We start from the raw sequence: 15750 nt of genomic DNA on the forward strand, positions 1-15750 counted from the left end.
AATGCCATGCTCCAGGCAGTACAGCTCCCAGCAGGCGTTGCCGATCTGGACGCCCGCCTGCCCCACGTGGATGGAGATGCACTCGCGCTGGAAGCAGGGCAACGAGTGAGGCCCGGCGACACGGCAGGGGTCTCTGCGTGGCATGCAGATGTACCTGACTTCCTAAATTAGTAGATCTAATATCTTTTGGTTTCTTAAGGTCTTGTCAGACTTTTTCTCACAAGCTTCCCTGGTTGATAGGAGCCCAACATGCTACTGGAGAAGAGCAGAGAAATAGCTCCAGAGGGAAAGAAAAGGCTGAGCCAAAGCAGAAACAACGCCCCGTTGTGGACGTGTCTGGTGGTGAAAGGAAAGTCTGATGCTGTAAGAACAACATGGCCAAGGAACCTGGAGTGTTAGGTCCATGAATCAAGGTACATTGGAAGTGGTCACAGCAGGATTTTCAAGAGTGAACATCGACATTTTAGGCATCAGTAAGCTAAAATGAACGGGAATGGGTGAGTTTAACTCAGATGACGGTTATACCTACTACTGTGGGCAGGAACCCCTTAGCACCAATGAACTAGCCCTCAGAGTCAATAAAAGAGTCCGAAATGCAGTACTTGGACGCAATCTCAAAAATGATAGAATGATCTCTGTTCGTTTCCAAGGCAAACTATTCAATATCACAGTAATCCCAGTGTATGCCCTAATCACCAACACCAAAGAAATTGAAGTTGAACAGTTCTATGAAGACCTACAAGACCTTCTAGAATTAACACCCAAAAAAGATGTCGTTTTCATTATAGGGAACTGGAATGCAAAAGGAGGAAGTCATGTTCTGTCTGAGCACCTGCCTATCCAACATGGAGACACACCTGAATTGTAAACAGGAATATAGTCATTATAAACGTCTTTCCAACACTCAATAAAAAACAGTAAAAACTTACACAATGTCAGCATCGAGCCGTTCTGTTTCCACCCAAGGCTGGATTTACCAACCGGAGGTAAGCAATGGCTCAGAAAATCAGACACTTCTCAGTCTTTAGACAGCAGGCAGTGCACACAGTGAGTGAGTCCTCCGAGCAGGGAAACAAGGCAAGCCTGGCAGAGGCCCCAGCATGTCCAGGCTGCAGCTGAGAAAGGAGACCCAAGCAAAGCCCCGGGATCGCCCAGGGTTGAGTGGGGGAGTCCTGTGTTGAGAGGCCAAGGCAGCTGGAAAGTCTGCTGCTGGAGGAGAGACAGCTGCACCGAGGGGGCCCGGGGCAGCAGGGAGGCCCCAGGTCCTCACTGTGGCTGCTTGGCCCAGGGAGGGAGGGGCTGAGCCCACGCCTGCTGCGGCAGGAAGACATCCTAAGGCAGAGAGCTCCGGGTGGGGAGGTCCCTCAGCAGTGGGGCCGAGTGAGGCCGACCCTAAAGACTGCCCTGAACCCACCCGAGAAAGCTTAAGAGCAGGACACAGAAGGATCAAAGTCTTCCCAGGTATGTTAATAGCATCCCAGCAGAAAGCTGAGAAACAGCTAAAAGAAAATCCAAAAGAGTCTAACATCCAATAATGTACAAGTCATAATGCCTGCCCTCCACTGTTGCACTGCACATGGGTAACGAGGAACCACCGCTCAGCAGGAACACTCTGCTCAGTGTCACGTGGCAGCCTGGTGGGCGGGGAGTCTGAGGGTGAGCGGAGACAGGCAGGTGTGTGGCTGAGTCCCTCTGCTGTCCACCAAAACTAGCACGATGCTGTAAATCGGGTATACCCCAAAACAAAATAAAAACTTTAAGAGAAAGATCCAGAAATGACAGATGATTAGTAGATTAATGACAGAATTAGAATTATATGCCTCAGGAAGGTACAGGAAAAATGAGCATGATAAGGAGAAACACATCTGATATATAAAAAAAGACCCTAAATCAGATTGCCAATTATGAAAGAGTCTGAAATGAAAAACACACTGGATGAGATTAATAACAGACTCTATATATTTTAATAACTATAAACGGAGAGTAACCTTTAAAGACTAATAAAAAATAAAACAACAAAAAATTTCCAGCAGATTATACACTAAGAAGATCTGAAATGATGAAACAGTTCTGGAAATAGTGGTTATACCACAAGTGAATGTACTTAACAGTTAAAATGGTAAAAATGGTTAAAATGGTAACTGCTGTCATGTGTATTTTATATACACACAAAAAAGAAATACTCAGCAATAAAAAGGAACTGTGTTGCAACATGCGTAAATCTCATAAAAATGAGTGAAAGAATCCAAACAACAGTAACAAATTAACTCAACAATCCAAAAATCATTATATAAAACCCTAGAAAACACGCAGACGTGGTTAGGCAGGGGAGACGGGGTGAGGATTTACAAAGGGGCACCAGGTAACGTCCCTGGTGGCTCAGAGGTAAGGAGTCTGCCTGCAACGCGGGAGACCAGGTTTGATCCCTGGGTTGGAAAGATCCCCTGGAGGAGGCCAGAGCAACCCACTCCAGTATTTTTTGCCTGGAAAATCCCATGGATGGAGGAGCCTGGCGAGCTACAGTCCATGGACATGACCGAGCAACTTCACTTATTCTTCACCAGGTAACTGGGGGGTGATGGATATGGTCATTATCTTGATTGAGGTGATGGTTTCATGGGTGATCAACATGTTAATATTGATGTTAAACTTTGTCAAATTACACACTTGCAAATAAAGATCTTGCATGCCAAACTAAAAAAAAAGAAAAAAAGATTCCACAAGTCCCAGTGAAGAACAAAGATCACTCATGCTGCATCTAAGATCTGATACAGCTAAATAAGTATCAAAAAAAAAAAAAAAAAAAGCTTGCAACTTGGTATTTTAAAAAACTCAACAAAAATAAAATTAAAAACTCAACAAACTGCAAGCACCTTTTTTTTTGGGGGGGGGGGGGCCATGCCAGTGGCATGTGGGATCTTAGTTCCCTAACCAGGGATCGCTCATACCTCCTGCATTGGAACCACAGAGTCCTAATTACTGGACTGCCAAGGAAGTCCTCAAGCACTTCTTAATAAAGGTCTTAATTTTTAAAAATTGAAATAATACAAAATATATTTTCTGTACTAGTATTAAATTACAAATCAAGTAACACAAAGATGTCTGTGAAATCCCCAAATATTTGGGAATGGATAGCAAGGAAAATGAGAAAGTATTTTGAAAGGAAGAAAAATGAAAACATGACATACAAAATTTGTGGGCTACACCTAGAACAGTACTCAAAGGGAAATGTGTGTATATTTATGTATTTTGCATCTGTGTGTGTGTGCAGGCATGCACGTGTTCAGTCATGTCCAACTCTGCAACCCCATGGACTGCAGCCCACCAGGCTCCTCTGTCCATGGGATTCTCCAGGCAAGAATACTGGAGTGGGTTGCCATTTCCTTCTCCAGAGGATCTTCCCGACCCAGGAATTGAACCCACGTCTTCTGCACCTCCTGCACTGGCAGTCAGATTGTTTACCACTGAGCACCTGGGAAGTGTGTGTGTGTGTGTGTGTGTGTGTGTGTGTGTGTGTGTGTGTAAAATCAGTGACCTGTAAAATCTGATGGAGAGACTTCCCTGCTGGCCCAGTGGTTAAGACTCAGCCCTGCGAAAGCAGGGGTCCCAGGTTCAATCCCTGGTCAAGGCACTAGATCCCACATGCTTCAACTAAAGATCCCAAGTGCCACAACTAAGACCAGTGCAATCAAATAAATAAATATTTAAAACAGAAAAAACCTGACGGAGCTCAGGGCAGACCACCCCAAAATATGCTGGTGGCATACTAATTACTTCTAATTAAAATTACTTGAGAACCAGACAGTAGAAGAAAACTCTGATCCTCCTCTGTCCCCCTGAAAGCAGGTAACAAAGCTCCCATAGGGAGGACTAAGGGCACTGTGATCTTTGGAGATAGGGAGTTTAAGGCTGAGAAAGTTGCATAAGCAAACTTTGTTATTTCTTCATTAACTTGCTACCCCCAGCAAACACCCCTTTCTTTCTTCAAATCTTCATAAATAACTGATTCTTTGTCTAAAAAGATATATAAAGAGCCTGCTTTTGTCACTTCTCAGGTCCTATACTGACAGAATTTCCACATATATAAAGTGAAATTTGATTTTCTCATGTTAATTTGTCTTCTGTCAATCTGATCATCAGACCAAGGAGAAGAACCCAGACAGGAAAATTTTTCCTGCCTTACAAACTCTTCTGGGGCTTCCTAGGTGGCGCTAGTGGTAAAGAACCCGCCTGCCCAACGCAGCAGACACAAAGGACTCAGATTCCATCCCTGGGTTGTAAAGATCCCCTGGAGGAGGGCATGGCAACCCACTCCAGTATTCCTGCCTGGAGAATCTATCTCATGGACAGAGGAGCCTGGCAGCCTACTGTCTATGGGGTCACACAAAGTCGGACACATCTGAAGCAACTTAGCATGCACACAAGCTTCTACTTTAATCAACTAGAACAGGAGCAAATATCCAAGTTGTGCAGACAAAACAAGCAAGTATAATAAAGAAAAGAAACTGAACAGAAAAGAAGGGAAAAAAACCCAGAGAAGAGTCAATGAAACCAACACCTGGTTGGAGCTGAACAATCAAACTGAAAAGCCCCTGGCCAAATTTATCCAGAAAAAGACAAGAGTAATTACCAGTATCAGGAAGGAAAAAGAGGATTTCACTACTGATACAGATGAGATGGACAAATTCCTTACACACACTACTAAAGCTCATTCAAAAGAAGATAATCTGGGGAATTCTGGCCATCCAGGGGTTAGGACTCCAAGTTTCCACTGCAGGGGGCACAGGTTCAATTCCTGGTTAAAAAACTAGGATCCTAAAAGCAGTGCAGCAAGGTTGAAAAAAAAAAAAAAGATAGCCTGAGTGAAGAGAAAATGGGCCATCAAAATGGCCACATCATGAGACAGATAATTTTAAACACAGGTATTATTTTCCTATCATACAATCATGATCATACCCCAGATTTTCAAACTCCAAGCTCTTAAGAGTGAAGGTCTGGAAGGCTAGAAATTCAGCTTCTGGTCTTATCCTTAGTAAGTGAAAGAAAAAGGGCCAAATCCTAGCTGATTTTCTAGTTCTTTCTGATTCCAACCAAACTGCAATGCTGAACCAGAAACACATTACCCTCTGAGGCCAGGCAGGTTCTCCAGAAGAGAGATGTTGTGATGAGCCTCTAGGATGCAGAAAATAGGATTTTACAAAAATTTCTGCTACTGTAATTCCCATTAAATTATTCTTGAGACATAAACCCTTCTAACACAAAGGGAAGGTATCTGCAATTGCTGACGCTTTATCAGAGTTCAGTGCAATTTATTTCAGGCTATATTCACACCAACTCATCACCACCTCCCCCTCACCACACGTTTCCAAATTTTGTTGGCTAAACTAAGTACTGTGAACTTGGCATTTCAACTTGCAAAAACCCTGTTACACCAACAAATAATGGCTGAATAGCTCTTCTAAAAGTGTTAACCATTGTGTTTTTCTTATTCAAAACAACACCTTTGCTAAAAATAACAGCTCCTAATGCACAAACTCCTAATCCTGAAGCATCTTTTTACCTGTCAGTAACAGAGGATACATTTACTTTATATTTGGAATAATTAACTGCTCGAAGAAAATATTTTTGAGCAGCTAGATGTTATGGTGTTCAATAACCAAGAAGAGAAACCTCAAAACGAAGTGTTGCAAAAGGAGAGTGGAGAGGGTAGTGTGAGCTATTAATCCAGTTATGAACTTTATTCAGAGTTTGAAAGCTACCACAGGGATGAGAAGAGGAGGGTGACATCAGTCTCAGTTAATCGGGAACAACGGAGATGTGAGCTGGGCCAGGTGAAGCCCTGTCAGGGATCATTCCAGCCTCTCTCCACATAAGGGTGACTGTTCTAGGACACGCAATGACAGAGGTGTTGGTTGCCTTCCACCGGTGTGCAAACTATTAATGTCGTTAATAATTCAACAATTAACTAGAAACCTATGACTTGAGAACACAAGTATGAACAAATCGAAGGCAGAAGCCTAACCCTGCTGCCGGAAAACAGGAATTCTTGTGTATGCGTTGGTGATGAAAGGGAATCTGAAACTATCTCTCATTCACTTCTGGGGTCCCACATACACCAGTGAGAAACACTGCAGGTACAGATTCCTCCCCGCAACTCCACGCGTAAAAGACTGGAAAACCCCCAAACATCCAGCGATTCAAAACAGGCTCAAGACACGCAGCCACCCTTAGAACACTAGGCAATGATAAACTAGGACGCAGGTCTTCGCACACTGACACGAGGGAGCCGGGCTGTTTGAACAATGAAAAACCCAGACGTGAAAAAAAGGGAATGTAAGCACGTCTATTCCTGTTTGCTTGGCCTTGCTTTAAATAAAAAGAACCCCTCACAACGCTATCTAATTGAGGGAGCCGCTTCTTCTCAGCACATACCGTCTTCTGTCACTCACTATCTCCAGGCCTCTTTCCGTAACTGCCCCCCTGAGCTCACACACAGACCAATAAGAGCGCTCAGGCACAGACCCCTGGCTTTTGCTTCGAGAAGGACGAGTCTGGAACGGCGAGGCTGGGAGCCATTTACTGCACCTGCGAAGTCACGCTCCAGACACCATCCCGCCTCCTGAGCCTGTCTCCCGGCCCCGCCACCCATCCAGTCCTGTTTGTTCCCACGGCCCCTCAGCCGGTCCAGGCCCATCACCCGGCCCCGCCGCCCGTCCAGGCCCGGCCCCCCGGCCCCTCAGCCGGTCCAGGCCCATCACCCGGCCCCGCCGCCAGTCCAGGCCCGTCCCCCCGGCCCCTCAGACGGTCCAGGCCCGGCCCCAGGCCCCGCCGCCCTCCAGTCCTGTTCCCCAGCGCCCCAGCGGGCCCAGGCCTGCCCCCCAGGCCCCACCGGCCCCTACCATGGCGGTCACCCCCGGGCCACAAGCCTCTTCAACCTCTTCTCAGTCCGACGCCACGCGCCCAACCGCCAACGCGCTTCCCCGCACTGCGTGTCCTGATTGGCTCGCCGGCCGCAAGATGGCCATTGGCTCCGACCACTCACGGCGCCAGGCCCACCCCGGCCAGGACAGCAGTGGTGATTGGCCGGTTCTGGCGGCGAGCTCGCTTTTCATTGGTCCTCACTTTGGCGGGAAGCGGTGACCAGGTCTTGCTCTGGAAGCTGCGCGCTGGCGCCTCCTGGGCCGCCGCGGAGGGCAGAGCCTGGCCGGCAGTCGAGGCCCCGGTGGCTCATCCGTAAGCTGCGGAGCTGCGCAGGGCGCGAGGAGAAGCAGGGCTGGGCCCTAGGGGGGGTTGCGGGCCTGGCAGACGCGTGGAACCGCTCTTCAGGCGGCAGTCTGTTGCTGGTGGCCCGTGCTGCCGACCGCGGGACAGGCTCCCGGAAGGCGGCGCCGCGAAGCTGGGAAGGGCCCTTCCGCCTTCAGGGACGGGACTTGCGCACGGGTCTCCAAGTATCGCGAGTTTCCCAGGGATCAAATCAGGGCAGGCGGGTGGGAGGGTGAGGCTAGGCTGGGCAGGGGGACAGGGATGTCGGAGAGGTGCAGTGAAGAAGGGCTGGCGGCAGCCAGGCCAGTGGGCCTGGGTACCTGTCCGTGGGGGCGGGTATACCAGCTGGCCGCTGGGGCGGGTTAGCTTGGCCATTTTTTACTGGGAGGGTGGGACAGGAGACTTCACAGGTGGTGACTGCAGGAGGCCAGAGAACTACCCCACCCACAGACCTTGGCGAAGGACACATGGAATTTCCCAGCTTCCTGGAAGGGGGGCTGGATACCCTCAGTTCACCACCCTCCCCAAATCCCCCGTTCCTGCTGCTGGTCCGTGGGAGAATCTGTGTTTACCCTACAGGAGAGAAGAGCCGTTTCTCTGCTCTTTTAAGCACAACTGGAATGAGCTGAAATCTTTGAGAAGGCAGGTCCAAAAGGGAGTTAAGTCAAGCGAATATAAGTAAATATAAATTATATAATAATCTATAGACATAAATCATATACTAAGCCAGGTGTTGCAGTGGGTTTGATCTCTGGGTGGGGAAGATCCTCTGAAGAAGGAAATGACGACCCATTCCAGTATTCTTGCCTGGGGAATCCCATGGACAGAGGAGCTCTGTGGTCTACAATCCAAAGGGTAACAGAGTCAGACAGGACTGAGTGACTCACCACACAAAAGGAAAACAAGGTTAAAAGCATAGATGAAGGACTTGCTTGATGGTCCAGTGGTTAAGAATCCACCTTCCAATGCAGGGGATCCAAGTTAGATCCCTGGTCAGAGAATTAAGATCCCACAGGCTGCAGGGCAACTACTGAGCCCTCTTGCCACAACTGAAGCGCCAGTGTGCTACAACAAAGACCTGGTGGCCAAAATTTTTTTTAAAGTAGGGGAAAAATGCAGATTTCTTACCCTGCCTACTACTGCTAGGTCAATAGAGGCTAGAGTAATGTTCACAGTGGCAGATCAAATGATCTCGGTTTGAGCCACACTCATCACCACCATGGATTCAGTGTGACTAATTTCAGCCATTTCTCCCATACTTTGAAAGATTTCAGAGACTGTGGCCTGGGGGTTAGAAGGGTGGGGCAGCTAGCCAGAGAAAACCAGAAGCCCTCCTCTTCTCAGGGAGGTCCAGCAGGATTGGTGCCAGGAACTTGGGCCAGCTGTGGGCAGAGGGGCTGACTGGAAATGAGAGTGTTCAGCCCTGGTAAGGGCTGGAACAGGTGCCAGTGCCAACAGCGGGGACAGAAACAAGAAAGAGGGACTTCCCTGATGGGAAACTAAGATTGTGCAAGCCTCGAGGCTCAGCCCAAAAGGAAAAACAAAAAGGAAGAAGGAAGAGCTGGGAAACCAGTTCATGGGGAGGAGTCATGAGGGTCAGTTTGGAGAGATAACATGACACAACATGTTGATGGACTTTGAATGGTGGACTCTGGGCTAAATGTGGCCCAGGGGAGAATAGCAGACTCAGGGTGTCCAGCATTAGGAAAAAGAGGACAGAAGCTGCAGCAGACAGACAAAAGTGGAGAAAAAGATAGCAATGACATGGGAAAATGTAAGATTTCTTTGGCCCCAACTCCTTTGTCCCGCTGTTTACCAGAGGAACACCTCTGTTGAACAACCAGAGGCTTCATCTGGTTCTCTGGCCACTCAGCCCTTCTTGTCCCTGGTGTTCTTTCTTACAAACAACTTGGGGGGGGGGGTGGGGAGAAACAAAAAAGTAAAAAAAAAAAAAGCACAACTGATGCTTTATCTTTTATTTTTATAACAACTTTATTTTTTTTTATAACAACTTTATTCACATACCATAATATATGCACAGTCCATCATTCAAAATGCCGGGATGGATAAATCACAAGCTGAAATTGAGACTGCCAAGAGAAATATCAACAACCTCAGATATGCAGATAATACCACTCTAATGGCAGAAAGCAAAGAGGAACTAAAGAGCCCCTTGATGAGAGTGAAAAAGCTGGCTTAAAACTGACTGCAGTCATGAAATTAAAAGACGCTTGCCCCTTGGAAGAAGAACTATGACAAACCTAGACAGTGTATTAAAATGCAGGCACATCACTTTGTCGACAAAAGTCCATTTAGTCAAAGCTATGGTTTTTCCAGTAGTCATGTACAGATTCGAGAATTGGACCATAAAGAAGGTGGAGCACCAAAGAACTGAAGACCCTTGAGAGTCCCTTGGACTGTAAGGAGATCAAACCAGTGAGTCCTAAAGGAAATCAACCCGGAATAATCACTGGAAGGACTGATGCTGATAGCTGAAGCTTCAATATTTTGGCCACCTGATCTGAAGAGCCAACTCACTGGAAAAGACCTTTATGCTGGGAAAGATTGAAGGCAGGAGAAGGGAGCAACAGAGGATGAGCTGGTTGGATGGCATCACCAAATCAATGGAGATGAGTTTGAGTAAACTCCAGGACTTGGTGAAGGACAGGGAAGCCTGTTGTGCTGCAGTGCATGGGGTCACAAAGAGTCGGACACAACTTAGTGAATGAACAAATAATAGTCCCCAGCTTAAAATGTACAGTTCCGTTTTTTTATATCCATGGAACTGTGCAACCATCACCACTATCTAATTTCAGAACATTTCAATCACCCCAGAAAGAAACGCTGTACCTGATAGCAGTCACTTCCCACCCCCTACCCCCAAACCCCCATGGAAACCATTAATCTACTCTCCATCTCTATGGATTGCCTAGTCACATAAATAAAATGATACAATATGTGGTCTTTTGTAGCTGGTTTTTTTCACTTAGCATAATGCTTTTAAGATTTATCTATGTGGTATCACCACTTCTTTTTTTTTTTGGCCACACCTCACAGCACACCTAATTCTAGTTTCCCAGCCAGGGATTGAACCCACACCCCCTGCACTGGGAGCATGGAGTCTTAGCCACTGGACCACCACAGAAGTCCCACCACTTACTTGATCCTTATAGACAAGTCATATTCCATTATATGGATATTTCATATTTACTGATCTGTCGTCAGTTGGATGTTTGTACTGCTTCTGCTTTTCGGCACTTCTGAGTAATGCTGCTGTGAAAACTTACCTCCAAGTCTTTGCATGGATGCATGTTTTCATTTCTTGGGTATACACGTAGGAGCAGGATATCTAAGTGACAGTGAAAGTCGCTCAGTCGTGTCCCACTCTTTGTGACCCCATGGACTATACAGTCCGTATAATTCTCCAGGCCAGGATACTGGAGTGGGTAACCTTTCGCTTCTCCAGGGGACCTTCCCAACCCAGGGATCAAGCCCAGGTCTCCTGCATTGCTGGCGGATTCTTTACCAGCTGAGCCACAAGGAAAACCCAAGAATACTAGAGTGGGTAGCCTATCCCTTCTCCAGCAGATCTTCCCGACCCAGGAATCAAACGGGGGTTGCACGCATTGCAGGAGGATTCTTTACCAACTGAGCTATGTCTGGATGATACAATTGAAGGAGGAAACAGAACAGGCTCCATCTTGAAAGCAGGACTCCATCTTGGGCCAGACTGTGGACTTCGAGCTATACGCCCAGTATCTATGGAAACAGCATACCAACTGGAAAACCAGGCCCCCTGAGTTGGAAGAGCCCCAGGGCCCGTACCTAGACTCTCCACCTAAAAGAATACCCTAATTATCTGTGTAACCGAATAGAATCATAAATTCTGTTTATTGGGGTATGACCACAGGCCTATTGATAATTGTCCACTGTTAACTACTTAGGCTTAAGGCATATGAATCACGGGTTAAGTTTGATTGTATCTTTTCCTTTGTTCAGACTAGTTTCAGGGAATTTGGGGAGGTGGGTTTGGGCACGTACACTTAGGGTATATAAGGTTTTCACAAAAACTGGTCAGGGTCCTTGGCTAAGAGGAGACTCTGCCTTGGGACTGCCGGTGTAATATAATAACTGCACTCCACTATCTGCATTGTCTTTCTGAGTGAGCCTATTTCCTGGAACACGGCTACAACACAGTAACATCATGTTTAGCATTTTAAGGAATTGCCCAGTGGTTTTCCAAAGCATTTGCCCCCAACTTACCATTCCCACCAGCAGCGCACGCGGGTCCCAGTGACCCCACATGATCTTCAACACTATTATCTGACTTTGGTGACAGCCATGCTAGGGGTGCCACACACTGTGCTGTGCCTTTCCCTAATAATGAATGATGTTAAGAGGGTTTCCATGTGCCTGTTGGACATCTGTATATCTTCTTTGAAGAAATGTTTTGGGACTTTCCTGGTGGCCCAGTGGTTAAGATGCAGGGGGCCCAGGTTGGACCCCTGATCAGGGAACTAGATCCCACAGGCTGCAACTAAGCGTTCACATGCCCCCAAGTAAAGATTCTGCAAGCCGCAGCGCAAATCCCTTGGGTCACAACAAAGACCCAGAGCAGCCAAAAAATTTGAAATAAAAAAAGAAGGATATGTCTATTCAGATTCTTTGCATGTTTTTAAATTGAGTTGTGAAAGTTCTTTACATACTCTGGATACAATCTCCTCATTGGATATAGGATTTGCAAAACTCTTTCGCATTTTGTGGATTTCTATCTTTTTCACTTTTTGGGGGGGCCGTGCTGCCAACTTGCACCCCACCACACAGTGAAAGCACCAGGTCCTAATGACCCGGCTGCCAAGGAATTCCCTCTCCACTTTCTTGATGATAGCATTTGTTTATTTATTTTTCTTGTAACTTTTTTTTTCCCTTTCTTTTTGATGATATCCTGTGAACACAGAAGTTTTCAACTCTGATGAATTTCAGCTCATCTACATTTTTCTTGGGTCGCTTGAATTTCTGGTGTCACATTTGGGAAACTTCATTCATTCATGTTCATTCATTCACATCCCTGGAAACTTCACTGGCCCCTTGTTATTGCTGTTCAGTCACCAAGTTGTGTCTGACCCCACGGACTGCAGCGCGCCAGGCCTCCCTGCCCCTTACCAGGTCCTAGAGTTTGCCCAAGTTCATGTCCACTGAATCGGTGATGCCATCCAGCCAGCTCATTCCCTGTCACCCTCTTCTCCTCCCGCCTTCAATCTTTCCCAGCATCAGGGTCTTTCCCAATGAGTCAGCTGTTCACATCAGGTGGCCCCTTGGTGGGTGTCTAACCAAAAGATATAACCGAGTCAAAGAGCTAGGGAAGGAAGGCATGTTACTCGCAGCAAGTGAGGACAGCTCCAAGGTTATCTCCTGGAGCGGTCTCTCTCCCACCAGCAAAATCGAGGCAGACATAAGGTAAGGGTACAAACGGGCTTGAGCAGGGAATTCAGCATAGAATGCTGACAAAGCCTAACCCTGGTTGATTTGATCATGAGGGTCAACAGTGTGAAGACCATCATTCCTTAGGTTCCAGTTAATCCAGTTATGTTAAGAAATTATATTGGGTTCTCTTCCTTCAGGGGCTTCCTACACCTCCTTCAGGGACCTATCTGTACAAAATCATTGCCTAACCCGCATTCATGAAGAGTTACTACTATGTTTTCCTGTAAAAGCTTGTTGAGAGTTTACGACACTGTTGTCTCGTGTCTTCAATTTGTATGGTCATGAAGCCTGCAGGGATCTTGGACAGATACCAGCCCCGCCCAGGAGGGCATGCCCCAGATAACAGACTCACAGCTAAGTAATCGGAATTCCTGAGAGAATAGGCATTCTCTCCCACCTCCCAGAAACAGACCCCCCACCCTGTGTGATCCTCAGATAAACTTGCCAAAGCTGCAGTCTTTCTGCTTTGGCTGATCAATCTAGACCCAGCCCGGAAAGCCCAAAGCCCCCCACCCGTGTGCTAAATTACTTAAGTCGTGTCCAACCCCGTGCGACCCCATGGACTGTAGCCTGCCAGGTTCCTCTGTCCATGGGATTCTCCAGGCAGGAGTACTGGCGTGGGCAGCCATGCCCTTCCCCAGGGAACCTTCCTGACCCAGGATGAACCCGCATCTCCTGCCTTGCGGGCAGATTCTTTATCACCTGAACCGTGACGCACTCACCAGAACAGCCAAAATCCGATGTGCCGATAATACCAAGCGCTGGGGACGCGTGGCGCCCAGGAGCTCCTGCTCTGTGCTGCCGGGGACGAGGACGGGATGGCCACTCTGAAGCATAGTCTGGTGATTCTTCATAAAACTAAACATACTCTTATCACATGACTGAGCAACCACACTCCTTGATATTCACCCAAAAGAGTTGAAAACTTACGTCCGCAGAAAAAGCTGCACATGGATGTTTATAGCAGCTTTATTCATACTTACCAAAGCTTAGAAGCAACCAAAATGTTCTTCAGTAGGTGAATGGATACCCTGCTGTACATCCAGACAAGAAATGCAACGCAGCCCTAAAAGAAATGGGCCATCAAGCCATGAAAAGACAGTAGGCACCCCCCAAAAAAGACCTTTAAACACATATTACTAAGCGAAACCAGCCAATCTGAAGAGGCTGCATACTGCATGGTTCCAACTACATGACGTTTGGGAGAAGGTCATGTGGAGCTGGTAAAAATATCAGTGGTTAACTTAAAAAACACGTCTATCCTGATTTCAGTAACACAGTCCTGACGACGTAGCTTTATATTCAGTTTAGAAATAAAGGAAGTGTAAGTCCTCAAATTCTGTTCTTTCTCAGCCCTGTGTTGGCTATTCTAGGCCCCTGCATCTCCATATGAATTTCAGGGTCAGACTGATGCCTTCTGCACAATAGGCAGCTGGGCTCTGAGTAGGGACCACCAGCATCTGCAGGCGGCTCTGGGGAGGACTGGCGTCTTGAGCGCGTTAAGGCTCCAATCCAGGAACATGGGCTGCCTTCCACTCATTTAGGTCTTCCTCGTTTCAATCACATTTGGTAAATTTCCTGGTATAAGTCTTGCATTTCTTCTGTTAAATTCACTCTGAGCATGTTTATAAATAAATTTATTCTTTCTGGTGCTATGTAAGGAGAATTGCTTTCTTAATTTCATTTCTGGATAGCTCATTGCTAGTGTGTAGTAACGCAATCGATTTTTTTTAACATACATCTTCTGTACTTTTGCTGAACCTGCCTATTAGTTCTAATATTTATGTGTGTGGGTATTCTCAGGGATTTTCTAGTACATAGAGTCATGTCATCTGTGACTACACACAGTTTTCCTCCTTCCTATCTGGATTCCTTTTATGTCATTTTCTCACCGAGCTGCCGCGATTAGATCCTCCAGTAAGATGTCAAAAACAAGAGGCAGGAGTGGACATCTTTTTGCTCCTACCAGGAAGGGGAGGCTTGCAGTCTTTCACCGCTGAACGCAGGAGCCCAGGGATTTTCACAGATGGTCTTCATCAGGTTGAGGCCAGTCCTTCGATTCCTAGTTCCTTGAACGTTCTTTTGTTTGTTGAGATGATCATGTGGTTGTTGTCCGTTAGTACAGTGTACTACACCGATTGATTTTCATATATTAAATCAATCTTGCATTCCTGGGATAAATCTCACTTGCTCTTTTTTTATACATTCCTGGATTTGATTTGCTAGTATTTTGTTGATCAATTGTGTCTATATTTTCTCCTTTTTTTTTTTTTTTGCCACAAGACCTTAGTTCCCCAATCAGGGATTGAACCTGTGCGCCTGCAGTGGAAGCTCAGAGTCCTAACCAGCAGACCACTGAAGTCCTGTCTACGTTCCTAGGGGATGTTGGTCTGTGCTTTTCTTGTGATGTCTTTGTTGGGCTTGGTCTCAGGGCAGTCCTTTGTTGGTGCTGTATTCTTGCTGCATCTTCATGGTGTGCGTCTGTTCACAGGGGTCCCTGCCATGCCCTTGGCAGGCTAGTCTACTGTGTCGATCACGCATGGGTAAGAGCACTTCTCTGGGCACAGAAGAAGTCAGTGCCCCGAGGCACGCGTACCAGCTCTCTCAGGGTCATCAGTAAAGCCTCTCGGGACCTCCTGGTATAAAACTGCCCAGCCCTCTGGGTTTGAAATGCATTTTTCTGCGTTTCTCTGGAGCCACTTCAGAACAAAAAATACCCGCTCAGTTCTGGCCACACGGGAGCAAATTAAGGCAGACGTCTTTCCTTCAGGAAGTGGGAGCCCATCTGAGAAGCTCCTTAAGACATTATCAGCCCGGGACTTCCCTGGTGGTCCCGTGGTTAAGACTCTACACTCCCAATGCAGGGGGCCCGGATGTTTGATCTGTGGTTGGGAACTAAGATCTCCACGCTACAAGGCACAGCAAAAAGTAAATAAAAATAACAATTGCTACCATTATCATTAAAAAAAAAAATCAGCCAAATAACACAAGGGAGCAAGGGGG

Source organism: Muntiacus reevesi, chromosome 13 (assembly GCF_963930625.1).
Source record: "Muntiacus reevesi chromosome 13, mMunRee1.1, whole genome shotgun sequence".
Lineage (NCBI taxonomy): Eukaryota > Metazoa > Chordata > Mammalia > Artiodactyla > Cervidae > Muntiacus > Muntiacus reevesi.